Source organism: Saimiri boliviensis, chromosome 19 (genome assembly GCF_048565385.1).
Source record: "Saimiri boliviensis isolate mSaiBol1 chromosome 19, mSaiBol1.pri, whole genome shotgun sequence".
NCBI classification, from domain to species: Eukaryota; Metazoa; Chordata; class Mammalia; order Primates; family Cebidae; genus Saimiri; species Saimiri boliviensis.
Genome location: NC_133467.1, coordinates 46,412,988 through 46,427,894, shown reverse-complemented (window position 1 = coordinate 46,427,894; position 14,907 = coordinate 46,412,988). Strand labels below are relative to the sequence as shown.

The window sequence follows — 14,907 nt, the reverse complement described above, 5'->3', positions numbered from 1 at the left end:
ACAAAATTGTTTCTGATGATTCTTCATGTTTTATGTCACATATTCTAACATGATAGTGTGACTTTTTAAAAAAGAACAAAAAATAAAATTTTGGCTAATCACAAACAAGACTTTAATGATCACTGTTGTGCTATAACTTATTATAATGCATTAAAAAATCAGGACTTATTTATAATGTGCCTTGAGACAGATACTTCAGTCACTTGATTTCTCAGACCTCAATTTTCTTCTCTGTGAAATACTAATACAAACTGTGTGTAATTTATTTTGAAGAATTTGGAAAATTGTAACTAAATACTCTTATCAAGAATGATTGCTGTTTTCTATATTGTTGTTACTGTTGTAGCACTGAACCACTTACCACTTTTAAGTTTTTGCTCAAAGTGAAAATATAATTAATTAATACGTATTTCATAGACGATGATTTTTTTTTTTTTTTGAGACAGTCTCTCTCTATAGGTCAGGCTGGAGTTCAGTGGCATAATCAGCTCACTGCAACCTCTGCCTGCCAGGTTCAAGCAATTCTCCCTCTTCCTGAGTAGCTGGGTCTACAGGCATGCGCCACCATGCCTGGCTAACTTTTTGTATTTTCAGTAGTCGGGGTTTCATCTTGCTTTCCAGGCTAGTCTCGCACCCCTGACCTTGTGATCAGCCCACCTCTGGCTCCCAAGCGGCTGGGATTACAGGCTTGTACTACCTTCCCTGGCCAGACTAGTCTTTAGAGATGATTGAATGTGGAAGTTCAGTTGAGAAGTGACTTGTTCAAATTGTTAAATTAGAAATATTCAATGTTAAAATGGTAGCATGCTCTTGTGTTTCTCTTCTGTAACATTTAGGCAACTAATAAAGACCATACTGTTTTATCAACAGGCATGTCATCCATGCTCCAAGCAGCCACAGCAAGTATTCAAGGGAGTCATTTTCAGGAATTTCTGATGCTCTGTTTGATATTGAAACCAAAGTGGATCTTTGCAAAACTAAGGGAGAAGTGAAGAGAAAGACTGCTGTTGCAGCCTTCACAGTGCAGGCAGCTGCAGAGGCTTTGAAAGAAGCAGCCTGAGAGGGTTCTTTAGAGAATCCATATAGATTTTTGTGGTATATCATTCAGAAAGGCTTATGATGGGTATATTGGTGAAGTTTAAAGGAGTATATTAGAAATAAAGCTAGACATTATATACAGTCATGTGAGTGTTCATATATTTATCTGTGTATATATTGTTCTTTTATTTCCTTGTTATGGACTAAAAATAAAAAAATAATAATTAGGCAAAAAAATAATAATTATTCTGAAATGGAAGAATCAAACTCAGTAAAACATCCAAGGGGAATGGGTAAATATGGTAAAACTCTCATCTGGCATTATCAGGGAATCAAGTCTAATCTGCTCATGTCACTTCACACATAGGAAAGCATCAGTGTGTCCTAGAGCGCACTGGGGAACATGCACAACTGCTCCAAGGCGGAGGCCTCACGCCCTGCCTGGCCCCCCAGGGCTCAGAGGATCACTAGCTCAGCACATGGTTGAGAAACTAATTAAATTACACTTTTAGTAAATGTAATCACTGTATAGCATAAGAAATAATTTTTTATTAAAAGTATTTTATATAAAACACTATCATATAACACACAAGGTAGAGAAAAATAGTAATGAAGTGAACATTTGTGAACCTACTAGCTATATTAAGAAAATAATATTTTCAATATCTTTGGGTCCCCTATGTATTCACAACAGTTGTGCTTTTTCACTTTCTTGAATTGTTATGTTTATTTCCTGTTATTCTTTATGATTTTATCATACATAGCTATATTATTTACATATTTTATGTTTGTGTTTTATGTAGTTTACTATTTTTTATAAATGCAATCATGCCATGTATATTTTTATGGTACTTAATTTTTTCCCACAGGTCTTTAAGTGTTCAGATAGATAGATAGCATTTATTCAAATGAAAATAAGATTCATGGACCATCAAGACAAAGAAAATACATAATAATGTGAATACGGAAAGTTAATATAAAGAATGATTAATTACAATAGAATTTGAGCAATGAAATATTGTCTAGTAAAGTGTAAGGAGAAGTCTAAATCATATGTGATGAGCACATATAAGGAATTGCCATTGTTTCCAGGGTGAAGTCTGAGAAGCCAATGAAGAGTCCCCTCACATCTTGCCCTCACTGAATGTTGAAAGTTGCTGTGGTGTTGCCCATGAAAAACTTTTGGTCAGTCCAAAAAGTATCACTTGCTCAGAGGGAAGAACCTGGTACCTGGTACCCAGAAGTGCCCGGATGTGGCTGGGCGGTGTCCGAAGGCTGCGAGCAGGTGCTCACAGGCAGAAAGCTCATGCAGCGGCTGCCAAGCCCAGATGATGTGGACATGGCCCTGGAGATGTACAAGCTGTCTCTGGAGATTGAACGACTTGAGAAAGAGAGAGACAAATCGGTGAACACCCATCAGAAATTTTCTGAAAAAGAGGAAGCAAAGGACTTATTTTTTCCTTTAAATCAATACACAGAATCTTCATTCATCAACTCTACTCTTCGTTAAGCACAATCACTCTAAAAAGTGTCTGGGCTAGAACTTTATTACTGCGAGAGAAAATGTGTAGTTATTGGTAATCCAGCCTTTTGTGGCTCATACATCTACTTTCCTGGACTTGAAGTACTGGGGGTGGGTGGCACAGAGTAGGCCGAGGCGAGGCGTCGCCACAGCCCGGACGGTGCTTCTGCCACTGCTGCTCCGTGGAGATCGTCCGACGCCTGCCGGATTGTATCTGCCCAAGACGCGAGTCTGGTTTCATCGAGGGGCTTCCAGAAGAGACCAGGGGCACAGAGGATGGTTCTGCCCCCTCCGCAGCCCTCACGGACTGGAACCGCTGGAACCGGCTGCCTTTGGAGAACGTGGACCAGGACCTCAGGACCGCAGGGCCGCAGACAGTTCGCTCTCGGCATCGCTGACGGCGGCGTCGAGACCCCCACGCTCCCTCCGGGGGCGCAGGCTGACGACGGCAGGGACCCCGAGCGCCGGGGGGAGCGAGAGCCCGAGTCCCGGCACCCGCCCCCGGGGCCCCGCGCCGCCTCCCCCCGCGGCGGGCCACCGGCCGACACGAAGGCGCCCCCACGCTGGAGGGGGTCGCCCGGCGCCGACGGACATCGCGCCCGCCGCCGTCCCCGGCCTCGGTCCCTGGGGAGCTCCGCCCTCCGACCCCGCGGCCCGCGGCCCGGACGCCGTCCTCACGCGGCCGCTCAATCCGTCTGAGAACGCGGCCCCCACCGGCGGACGGAGAAGACCCAGGCCCTGCCCGCCGCCCCGGCCCCGAGGGGCACCGGGCTCCGGGCGGGAGCGCCCGTGTGCGAGGACGACCGTGCGCCGGGCCGGCGCGGGCGGCGGCTGCCCTGCACCCCCGGGTCCGCGAGGCCGCGGGGTGCCCTGGCGGGAGCAGGGGGTGCCCGCCCGCGCGCCCGCCCCGACCTGCCCCTTCTCCCGCCCTCGCCGCTGTCCCCGCCAAGCACGGCGGCTGCCCCGGCTGGCGGAAAAGCCTCACGGGACAGAACTCGGCCACGAACGCCCCGGGCCTGGCGGGGCTGAGCGTCTCCGCGTCCTCCTCCGCCTCCAGCTCGCCCGGAAACGAGAACGCCGCAAGGAGCCCCTGAGCCCGCGTCTGCCGGCACCACCCCGGTCCGCACCCACCCCCGCCCGGGGGACCCGAGGCTCCGGGGAAAGTGCGGGGCCTCTGCCCCCCACCCCCGGCCGGCGCCACTTGGCCCTCGCAGACCGTGTGCCCCGGCGGCGCCGCTCCTGGCTGGTCGGCACCGCGGGCCCGGCCTGTACCGGGGCGAGACCCGAGCCCGGCCCACGGGCCCCCTGGCTTGGGAAGGCCTGCGCCATACGGCCCCTGCCGGGGCACCCCGGCCTCCCTGGCCTCGCTGTCTGACCGCACCTTCTAAGCGTTCAGTGGCGGAAAGGTTTTTATAATTTTAAATTATTACTGCTTTGAAATAAATGGACGTTTTCGCTCACATGCTGCCCATGCGTGAGCTGTGGCAAGATGGGGCCCAGCTGCTCCGCCAGTGCTGCGAGCACCGCCAGGACAGGCCGTGTGGGCCCCCCAGCCTCCGCCTCGGCTGCCTCCACAACCCAGAGTTTGGGGGCTCGGGACCATCAGGATGACCAGCAAAATTCAGGAACAAAACTGCTACAGCAGACTTTTTTAAAGGAAAAAAATATGTGTATCTTGAAAGTTATTTAAAATACACCGCTTACAAAGGAAAAAAAAAAAAAAAAAAAAAAAAAAAACTTGGGTTCAATCCACACTTCAGGACTCCCTGGAAACTTGCCTTCTGGGCCACTTGTAAAGCTATTTAGGTAGAAATGTCATCTCTGAGGTGCTCCACTGCAAATTTGAAAAAAGGCCAGTATCAGAAGAAGCTCTTGGCTGCTGAGGTCTCCTGGTCACCATGAACTTGAAGAAGTGAATGCTATAGCAGCAGCCTTAACTACAGAATCTGGGAACTGGTGTACCCCTGCATACCATCTGGGCCAGATACTGGAGATGTCATTTCCAAAGCAGATTGGAAGCACGTTTTTGGAATTCTCTCCAATGTCTTCTACTCAAAAAGACTGACATCTTAACACTTGACTCTCTCTCTCTCTCTCTCTCTCTCTCTCTCTCTATATATATATATATATATATATATATATATATATTTAAAAGGTCTAGATCTATTTATGTAAAAAATCAAGAGCGAGTGGATAACCCAAGTTTGGATAAATGGTGCATAATAAATTTATTCATTTTTTGCTGTTGTACATTGGATTTATTTTTGTATTTTGGTTTTGTGAGCATGTCTGCTCATGCAAATAATCAAGAGATTCTCTTTCCTAACAGCATCTTCCGATAGGTGGAATATCTGGGTTATAAAATTTGTGGATTGTCAATTCTACTGAGCAATGCAACTTACTGTTTTAAAGTGATTTCATTTATATTTCTACTAACAGGGTAATCATATTACATAAAAATAATAGAAGTATAGTTGATTGTGGCAAGTTAAAGAAATATAAATAACTCACTCTTATTAAAATCCAAGGGGCGCAGTGGCTCACGCCTGTAATCCCAGCACTTTGGGAGGCCGAGGTGGGTAGATCATGAAGTCAAGAGATTGAGACCATCGTGGTCAACATGATGAAACCCCGTCTCTACTAAAAATACAAAAAATTAGCTGGGCATGGTGGCGCGTGCCTGTAATCCCAGCTACTCAGGAGGCTGAGGCAGGAGAATTGCCTGAACCCAGGAAGCAGAGGTTGCGGTGAGCCAAGATCGTGCCATTGCACTCCAGCCTGGGTAAGGAGCGAAACTCTGCCTCAAAAAATAAATAAATAAAATAAAATCCAAAGGATTTGAGGGAAGAACAATTTATATATTGAGCATCAAATACTTCAAATAAGTTTTGGAAGACATCCAGAGGAGTGTAACTACTTTCTTGTAGTTTATCAAAATCCTGTAATAAGGTTAAGCAGGTAGGAATATAGGCACATTTGTATTTCAGAAAGCATTCGGGCCTAGATGAAATAGAAGGGCTTCAACCCAGCAAGAGAACAGAACAAGTGTGTGTGTGTGTGTGTGTGTGTGTGTGTGTGTGTGAAAAACAGTCTGACTCTGTCGCCCAGACTAGAGTCAGTGGCACAACCCCAGCTCAGTGCAACCTCTGTCATCTGGGCTCAGGCAATCATCCAATTTAAGACTCCCAAGTAGGTGAGATTACAGGCGTGCACCATCATGCCTGTCTAATTTGTGTGTGTGTGTGTGTGTGTGTGTGTGTGTGTGTGTGTGTGTTTTGTGGAGATGGAGTTTCACCAGGTTGCCCAGGCTGGTCTTGAACTTCTCGGCTTGACTAGTCTATCTATCCAGGCCTCCCAAAGTGCTGGAATTATAGGCATGAGCCACTATTCCAGGTCCTAAAATCTTTTCTCATGGCAACTGCTGTCATGTAAACTTTACCCTCAGAAAAGATAAGACTACCCTCATCTGTTGGATTTCAGTTTAGGTGCTACTTCTCTTAGGAAGACTTTCAGGATGACTGTCCCTTCCTTTGTATCACCTACTAGACCATGAGCTCCTTAAGGATTGAGTTTTCATTTTTTAAATTTTTTAAAAAATTTAATTTTCGGGACTCATGTGCAGAACATGTAGGTTTGTTACTATTTTGGCTCCAATCCCTACCAATATGGAGAGTCCATAGTAGACACTCATTTTGTGAGTAACCAGAGAAGTGCACACACGAGATCCTCTGAGACATTCTGGGCTTTGAACAGACGAGCTACACTGCATTGTAGGAATTGCACAATGCCTTTGTTACGGGGTTTGGCTGAGCATGCCAACAGACTTTTTGTGATGTCATTGATAGAGTTGGACAGCGTTATAGATGTGGGACAAGGTGAATATTATTATTCTATAAAATGCACCAAAAGCTGCACAATACTTGAAAGCTGTGTAAACTTCCAATCAATTCTGCCAGCATGCAAGAAGCATTTCCCGCAAAATATTGTATGCAGTTCTGTGGCTTAGGAACATACTTTGGCAACATATTTAATATCACTGAGAGAAAAACAGTTTTCAGAGACAGACTGCCTGGGTTCAAACCCTACTTAATTTGAATATAACTATTCAAATTATTGAAGTTTCCTGTTCTTACATTTATTAATCTTTAAATGAGTATGAAATATTATTTATCTCATGGGGTTGCTGTAAGAATTAAGTAAGCTAGTACTTAGAACAGCTTGTAGCATATAATTTGTAATTAATAAATGTCTGATATTTTCATTTGAATGACAGTATATTTTAGTTAGGTAATGAAATACTGCTTTTTCTCTCTTACCTATTCTGCGTGATGACACAGTTGTAGTATAATAGATGGTAACTTTTTCAGCCTCTAGCACTAAAGTTTGCAATTATTGCTCATTCTTTTTTATGCATCTCATAAGTGCTCATTGTTTATTTCTGTCTAATTCAGGGCATTCTACACAACACAGCATTGAATTTTTCCTGAAAAGTGAGAGTAGTAGAAAGCCTTTCTTCTCTACACTTAGGTAGATAATATACAACATTTTAAGAAGTGTTTGAAGCAGTTTTCAAAAAACAACATTTATGGAAGACTCTGCATATATGTATCTATGATTACCTTTTCTAACTTTTTTGGATCTATCTTTTGAAGCATAATGCTGATCAAATGACACCTCAGAAAACATACTAATTTGCAATGCCATGGATTGATTAAAAAGACAGCCACTGCATCTTTTACTAGGACATGCTTTTATAAGGTTTATAATTGTTTTAATGTCTGTTAATATGTAAATGGTGACTTTTATTTAGATTTTTACTTTTTCAGTTTCTAGCAAGGTTTGTTAATTTTTAGTTTATAGAAATGACCGAAATCTGCAAACTTTAGATAATCTGTTAATACAAGTATGTGTAAACATTGGTGATTTATTAAATCATGGTAAACAACAACAAAATCTGCTAGTATGGCGACTGTGTTAAAAATATCTTTTATACACTATTAAAGATAATTATGCATGTAATTAGTCTGTAAATAGCATCTGGGTGCCTTGGCTAAGGCCTGAAATTCCAGCACTTTGGGAGTTGGAGGCAGATAGATCACCGGAGGTCTGCAATTTGAGACCAGCTTGGCCAACATGGTGAAACCCCCATCTCTACTAAAATTACAAAACTTAGCCAGGAATGGTGGCAGACACCTGTAACCCCAGCCGCTTGGGAGGCTGAGGCAGGAGAATTGCTTGAATCTGGGAGGCAGAAGTTACAGTGAGCTGAGATCATGCCATTGCACTCCAGCCTGGGTGACAGAGGGAGACTCCGTCTCAAAAAAAGGTAATAATAATGATTATTATTCTGCAAATAACTATTATATAATTTTAAAAATATGAATACATACATTGCTTTAGATATTTGTGTACATATATGTAAAGTATCTGTAGTGAAATTATTCAAAAAGGTGTATGAATTGAAAAAAGCTTTTATTTTTATATAAAACAATCATTATGAAATGGTCATAAAATAGTAAAAATAAGAAAAAAAGCTTAATACAACTAATTCCACTAAGCATTATATATACAATTATATGAAACACAATTGAGTTCCTCCAACACTTTTTTAAACAAGGGAGTTACACAGTACAGATGTGTTGTAATCCCAGTTAATGTTTTATCTTTGGACATATTCTGTTAAATAATGGCTAGGCACTTAAGCAATTATCATTTTAAAACTCACAGTAAGAAATAAAATTTTAAAAGTTAGCATGTGGCTGGGCACGGTGGCTCATGCCTGTCATCCCAGCACTTTGGGAGGCTGAGGTGGGAGGATCAACTGAGGTCAGGAGTTCCAGACCAACCTGACCAACATGGTTAAATCCTTTCTCTCCTAAAAATACATAAATTAGCTGGTGTAATGATGGGCACCTGTAATCTCAGCTACTTGGTAGGCTGAGGCAGCAGAAGAATTACTTGAACCAGGTAGGGGGAGGTTGCAGTGAGCCAAGATTCAACCATTGCACTCCAACCAGAGCAACAGAATGAGACACTGTCTCAAAAATAAATAAAAGTTAGCATGTGCAAAATAAAAACATATTTAATGAAATAATTGTTTTACATAAAATATTTCTTTGAACAAGTTGTGTAAAGTCAACTTTCTTGCATCCCAAACTTGTCTGTTGAGCTTTGAGCCCCCAAGTGTGGTTTTCTGTACTATATAAATCTAATCAGCCAATTTACCCCTTCCTGTGCAATCTAATCAGTTTCAGGAAGTGGGTGTGGTCCTGTGTGGGCCCTTACACACTAAAAGGATGCCCATCCACGGACCTCTCCTTCAGTGAGGACCCACTGGATTTCTGGCTTTTGGGCTTTGGAGCACCAGGAGTTACTTCTAATCTGGTTATCGACAGAGCTTCTAAAAAGACACCATTCATAGTAGTCTTGTGAGTATCAAATTTACAGTAAACCCATCATGCTTACTTTTTCTCTTAAAAATACTTTAAATTTACCTGACAGCATGCTTGGGTCTTTTCTAAGCAAACAAGTAGCTGTCCTAGTGATTTTACATCAAATCAAGATAAAGTGTCTTTTATTTGTAACAGCATTTTTGTACCCTTGCTATTTGATTTTTTTTTCTGTATTGTTGGATTTTTTAGGTATGAAAAGATATCTTTCCAGGGTTTCATGCAGTGATAGAACCCATCAAATACCTAAAATGTTCACTGAAATGTGGGAATGTAGTAATGGTTATTATGTTCACCACAGTAAAATTTAAAAATGTTGAATTGCTTTGAAAATTCTTGTTGGAAAAGTCCTATTTGCTGTCTCTTCACAATTTTCAGTTTGCAGACTACACTTGAAAGCTGTTAAAAATAGATCTAACTGGCCTAGTGTGCTGGCTCATGCTTGTAGTCCTAGCACTTTGGGAGGCCGAGGCTGGGAGATCTCTTGAGGTCAGGAGTTAGAAACTAGCCTGGCCAAAATGGTGGAAAACCGTCTCTGCTGAAAACATGAAAAAATTATCCTGGCATGGTGGTGGGTGCCTGTAATACCAGCTGATTGGGAGGCTTAGGCAGGAGAATTGCTTAAATCTGAAAGCTGGAGGTTGCAGTAAGGTTGCAACAAAAGAGGAGGGAAGGAAGGAAGGAAGGAAGGAAGAAGAACTGGGGGCTACACTTCCATTAACTGCATTTCTGAATTTTCTAGTTGAGCACAGAAAACCTAAAGCATGTCTTCACTTTTGTTATTTTAGAAGATAATTTATTAGTTCTTTATGAATTCTTGCTATTATAGTTTAAATACTATTTCAGAATGTGAAAGTGTTCTCTCTGATCATCTGAATTGACTATGGAAAAGTTTCTAAATTAAGACATTATTTACATTCAATTTATTGAAAGGAAGAGTTTTGATGTTAAAGCTAAAAGGACTAATTCAATGAATGATAATTTTGGGAGTTAACAGTTGAAGTCCACTTTGATTGATTAATCAATCTTAGATAAAACCTATTCATAGTTGTCTAAGAAAACTTCACAGGTGAGTTTGGAGGCAGGGAGTATAGAATAATAGCGTAGATACTAAGTGTCTTTCGTATATTATCATCATGGAATCTTTGAGAGAGATAGAATGACAGAGACAGGAAGAGATTCAGAATGTGCTTCTTCATTAATCAGCTTATATAAGTGACTCAGAACGCATCCCCACATTGACTCTCTTCCCAGGATTTAAGCTTGTCTAAGTAATTGGGAATGATTGAGAGCACTGCTTGTTTAACAATAATACCATGAGGACTCTCGTCTCATTTTCCCATTTGAATCACAATTGAATCTTCATATCCATGGGTTTCATACCCATGGATTCAACTAATCTCAGATAAAAAATATTTGCAGGAAGAAAAAGCAGCTGTACATGCATTTTTTTGAGACAGTCTTGCTCTGTCACCCATGCTGGAGTGCGGTGGCCAGATCTTGGCTCACTGCAACCTCTGCTTCCTGGGTTCAAGCGATTCTCCTGCCTCAGCCTCCAGAGTAGCTGGGACTACAGACATGTGTCAACATGCCCAGTTAATTTTGTTGTATTTTTAGTGGAGACTAGGTTTCACCGTGTTAGCTAGGATGGTCTCAGTCTACTGACCTCATGGTCTGCCAACCTCAGCCTCCCAAAGTTCTGGGATTAGAAGCTTGAGCAACTGCACCCAGCCAAACATGTACATATTTTTAACAATCTTCTTGCTGTTCCTAAGCAATCTTCTAAAAAAGGGTAGCTGAACAAATTAACAAGTAAGAGCCAACTATAGGCTTCCTACAAGAAACGCACTTCACCTATAAAGACACATCGAGATTGAAAATAAAGGGATTGGAAAAGCTATTCCATGCAAATGGAAACCAAGAAAGAGCAGGAGGAGCTACACTTATAGGAGACAAAGTAGATTTCAAGACAAAAACTGTAAAAAGAGGCAATAAAGTTTATTATATAATCATCAATTCTTTAAGAGAATATAACTATTATAAATATATATGTACCCAGCATTGGAGCACTCAGATATATAAAGCAAACATTATTAGAGAGACAAACCCCAATAAAATAATAGCTGGAACTTTAGCACCCACTTTCAGCACTGAACAGATTATCTAAATAAAAAATCAACAAAGAAGCATCAGACTTAGTCTATACCATAGACTAAATGAACCTAATACATATTTACAGAATATTTTGCCCAACAGCTTCAGAATACACATCTTTCTCCCCAGCACATACAACAGTCTCAAAGATTGACCGTATGGTAGGACACAAAACATTTTTTTAAAACATGAAATTACATTAAATATGTTTTTCTATGGGATATGACAAAAGCAGTATGAAGGGGGAAGTTTATTTGTAATAAACACCTACATAAAAAAGTAGAAAAACTTCCAATAAACAACCTAATGTTGCATCTTAGAGAAATAGCAAAGCAAAAGCAAAACAAACCCAAAATTTGTAGAAGAAAAGCAACAAAGACCAGAGCAGAGGCCACACGTGGTGGCTGATGCTGGTAATCTCAGCACTTTGGGAGGCCGAGGCAGGCAGGTCACCTGAGGTCAGAAGTTTGAGACCAGCCTGCCCAATATGGCAAAACCCAGTATCTACTATAAATACAAAAACTAGCTGGGCATGGCGGCTGGAGCCTGTAATCCCAGCAACTTGGGAGGCTGAGGGAGGAGAATTGCTTGAACCCAGGAGGCAGAGGTTACAGTGGGCTGAGATTGTGCCATTGCACTCCAAGTTGGGTGACAGAGCAAGACTTCATCTGAAAAAAAAAAAAATTAAAACAGAAAAAATTGAAATTGAGACCAAAAAAATACAAAAGACCAATAAAATTTCCATAGTACCTAGTGCAATCTACAAGGCCAATGCAATCCTTATCAAACTACCAATGGTGTTCTTTACAGAAACAGAAAAAATAATTCTAAAATGTATATGAAGCAACAAACAAAAGACCCAGAATAGCCAAATAAATCATGAGCAAAAAGAACAAAGTTGGAGGCATCACACTGCCTGACTTCAAGTTACACAACAAAGCCATAATAACCAAAACAGCATGGTACTGGCATAAAAACAGACACATAGACTGATGGAGCAGAATAGAAAACCAAAAACTAAATCTGCATAATTACAGTGAACTCATTATTGACAAAGGTGCAAAAACATACATTGGAGAAAGGATCATGTCTTACATAAATGGTCCTGGGAAAATGGAGTATCCATAGGCAAAAAAATGAAACTATTATAGATAGTTTCTCACCAAATAAAAAAATACATAAAAATGGATTAAAGACTAAAATCTAATACCTGACACTATAAAATTACCAGAAGAAAACGCTGGGGAAATGCTCTACGACATTGGTCTGCATAAAGATTCTTTGTGTAAGATCTCAAAAGCATAGGTAATCAAATTAAAGCAGGCAAATAGCATTACATAAAGTGAAAAGGCTTCTGCGCAGCAAAAGAAACAACCAAGTGAAGAAACAACCCATAGAATGGGAAAAAATACTTGCAAACTGCACATCTGACAAGTACTAATAACCAGAATATATAAGGTGCTCAAACAATCCAGTAGTAAGAAAACCACAATCCAATTTAAAATGGGCAAAAGATCTAAAGAGACATGTTCCAAAAGATGACATACAAGTGGCGAACGGGTATGTGAAAATATCCTCAGTGTCACTAATTATGTATATTTTTAAAAAGGCAAAACTACAATGAGATAGCATCTCACTCTAGTTAAAATGGATTTTACCCAAACGCTAGGGAATAGTGAATGCTACCGAGGGTGTGCAGAAAAGGAAAGCCTTGTACACTGTTGGTGGGAATATAATTAGTGCAACCACTATGGAGAACAGTTTGGAGCTTCCTCAACAATGTAAAAACAGTGGGATCCAGCAATCCCACGGCTGGGTATATACCCCAAGTAAAGGAAATCGGTACATTGAAGACATCTGTACTCCCATGTTCACTGCAGCACTATTCACAGTAACCCAGATTAAGGATTGACCTGTGTCCATCATTGGTTGGATGGATAAAGAAAGTCTGGTACATACATGTCCGACCAGCAGGAGCTGGTCAGTAGAACCGAGGATGCCAGGAGGAAAGCTGGCATGGCCTGCAGCACATCCAGCAAGGAAATGCAGAGCCATGTGCCCCCGAAGGCCAAAACCCGGGACCGATACTGTTCTCTCGTGGCGAGGCTCATCATGTATTTTCCAGACATTCCTGACAAGAAACCTCAAGTTTCCGTCAGTGATCCTAGGAACGCTCTCCAGAGCCTGCCACGCTGGCCGGCTGCAGGAGCCACAGGAATTGGCCTCCCCGGACGGGACAGCCGGTGGGCGGCCTTGGCGCTGTTGGGCAGCCGATGCTCCTCTCGGGCAGCTGCCCGGGGAACCTCGGGGACGCCCCTCGGCATGACTGTGGTGCCTAAGGCAGGTCTTCAGACCCGGCTGCCACTCCATGGGTGGCACAGCAGCAGCAACGTTGCGTCCAGCAGGCGGCGCTACAGCCGCAGCGGTTCCAGGCTCAGCAGAGTGATGCGCAGCAGCAGCAGTTCCAGGCAGCGGTGCAGGTGCTGCGACAGCAGCAGCGTCCAATTACAGTGAATCGTCAAAACCAGCAACAGACACAGCAGCAGTCTCATGCTGCTGCAGGAGCACAGGGCACAGCTGCGGCTACAGCAGCAACAGGAGCAGCAGCAGCAGCAGGCTTTGCGGGCCCAGTGTCAATACAGAGCCACCAATGCAGTAGCTGCAGCCTGCCGCCTCCCAGGTCCCGCCCCAGCAGCCGCAGCAGATACGTCACCCACAGCACCACTGACCGCTGCCAGAGTCCTGGCAGCCTCCAGTTGCTCGGAGCGCACCACCGCAGCTCCCGCCACAGTCACAGTCACAGACGGAGCCTTTGGTGTGGCAGGTGCAAGCCTTCCCCCAACAGATGCTGTATGCCCAACATGCCTTCTGGACGCTCTGACAGACCGCTCTCAGCGGTGTCCCCTGGAGACCCTGTGCCTGAGAGCGCCCTGGAGAAACGCAAGCATGAGCTGGAGGTACCCACGCCCCCACTGCCCCCGGTGCCGCGGACCACACAGCAGCACCTGCCTGGCCGCTCCTGGACGCCGCCCTGGCCTGCATCTGCCCTCCGTCCTGAACGGTTCCCTGCCCCACGCCTTGGAGCTGCTCAGCACCAATACCCTTCCAAAGGAGGCAAATCAGATACGCATCTATTTCAGCGAGCAGACGAGTGACTTTAAATAGAATGGGAGGCAGGTTTGCCCTAAGCAATTCCCAGCTAAAGTTTAACTGAGTGATTTGGGGGGCTCAAGAAATTTTCCTTTCACAGGCACAAAGGGAACTCAGGGTCTCCTGAGAGCATCTTGTGTGTGAGCTCGCCGCACCTCCACTCTTTCTACAGGAGAACACTCAGGACGCGAGAGAAACTCTTCATACACAGTTCTCGATTCTCTGATCGCAGTTTTGGGTTCAGGCTCCCTGCTTTCCGCATCTGGACGCCGCAGGCGGAAGCCAGGTTCCGGATCCGCTGCTCGGCTGCCTCTGGAGGGAGCCTGGGCCTAGAGGCTGCTGGCTCCACGCTCCCAACTGAATCTTAGCCAGGAGGAGCTTCTGTCCAGCACTGAGGGCACCCGGAGGCATCGGAGATCCTGTCCCCCGTACCCCCGCCGGCTCTCAGTCGATGGCAGCATCCACGACTCCCTGCGCTTTGCGCCACTGTGGACTGTGCAGCCCTTGCAGGAGCGCGGCACCTTCCTGTGCTGCCCACACTCGGGACCCCGAGCAGTTCTCTGGCGACGGGAGTTTCCCTATGGTTTATTATTT

General features: G+C 43.7%; 1 long non-coding RNA gene across 1 annotated transcript in view; it reads left to right on the top strand.

Moving 5' to 3' along the window:
• LOC141582124 (uncharacterized) overlaps positions 1–1,184 on the top strand; it is a 41,734-nt gene extending 40,550 nt beyond the window's left edge. Inside the window, exon 8 of the long non-coding RNA XR_012514963.1 lies at positions 871–1,184. This is a non-coding gene — a long non-coding RNA (uncharacterized LOC141582124). The remainder of the gene's footprint in view (positions 1–870) is intronic.
• The last annotated feature ends 13,723 nt before the right edge of the window (positions 1,185–14,907 follow it).